Here is a 1,201-nt window from a genome sequence, read left to right as displayed (position 1 = left end):
CGGGAAGATGGAGACTTCCCAGGGGCGGGAAGATGGAGACTTCCCAGGGGCGGGAAGATGGAGACTTCCCAGGGGCGGGAAGATGGAGACTTCCCCGCGCCAGCCACCTCTCTCACCTGTGGCCAGCGCAACTCTTCCACTTGGCCACTCCCAGTTCAAACCCCGGGCTGGGGCGTCTCTGGCCACAGCTCGGCCTGTGAGCTCTTGCTTGTTCCTCACATCAATTCCTTCCTTCCAGGGGTCTGGGGAATCTCTGACCCACAGTCTTGCTGGCCCTAAAGATGTACTTGCCCTCGGGACAGATGGTAGGAACCTTCCAACTTTTCAGCAGAGGATGCCCTGACACATTGGCCCTAGAAAGGCCGAGATTCCCTTCTCCGGCTCCTCATTTGTAATTGAACTTGCCATTTGCCAAGCGCTACTGTGAGCCAGGCTCTGTTCACAGAGGATCACAACTAACCCTCACAAAAACCCCAGGAGGTATTATTATCATCCCTGTTTTACAGCTGAGGAAACTGAAGCTCAGAAAATCAGAAAAACAGAGTTACATCATTGAGATACTTTAGCAGGCAAATGGTAGAGCTGGGAGTTCATTACAGGGATGTGTTTACTAGTCTCTCTCTCTCCAAAGCTCTTTTCACAAGGTTGTTGGGAGAATTAAATTAACTAAGAATACCCAACTCGGTGCCTGGCACACAGTAGGTGCTTATTCTACTTTATCCCTCTCCCTCTCTTTTTTCATATGTACAGGTAGAAAACCAAGGGCCCTTGTTAAGCTGAGATGAGCCATAAACTCATTGCTGTCAAGTCCATTCCGACTCATAGCAATCTTACAGGACAGAGTAGAACTGTCCCATAGGGTTTCCAAGGCTGGTGGATTCGAACTGCTGACCTATTTGGTTAGCAGCCCTTAACCACCGTGCCACCAGGGCTCCAGATGAGCTATATAGGATATAAAAAAGAAAATGAAGGAAATGTAGCAGTACTTATGGCACTGGTGGTTCAGTGGTAGAATCCCACCTTCCGTGCAGGAGACCTGGGTTTGATTCCCAGCCAATGCACCTCATGTGCAGCACCGCCTGTCTGTCAGTGGATGCTTGCGTATTGCTATGATGCTGAACAGGTTTCAGCAGAATTTACAGACTAACACAGACTAGGAAGAAAGTCCTGGTGATCTACTTCTGAAAATCAACCAATGAAA

The sequence above is a fragment of the Trichechus manatus genome, unplaced genomic scaffold, assembly GCF_000243295.1.
Source record: "Trichechus manatus latirostris isolate Lorelei unplaced genomic scaffold, TriManLat1.0 scaffold00065, whole genome shotgun sequence".
Lineage (NCBI taxonomy): Eukaryota > Metazoa > Chordata > Mammalia > Sirenia > Trichechidae > Trichechus > Trichechus manatus.
The sequence above is the reverse complement of the archived record's forward strand: the minus strand, read 5'-3'. Positions refer to the sequence as shown.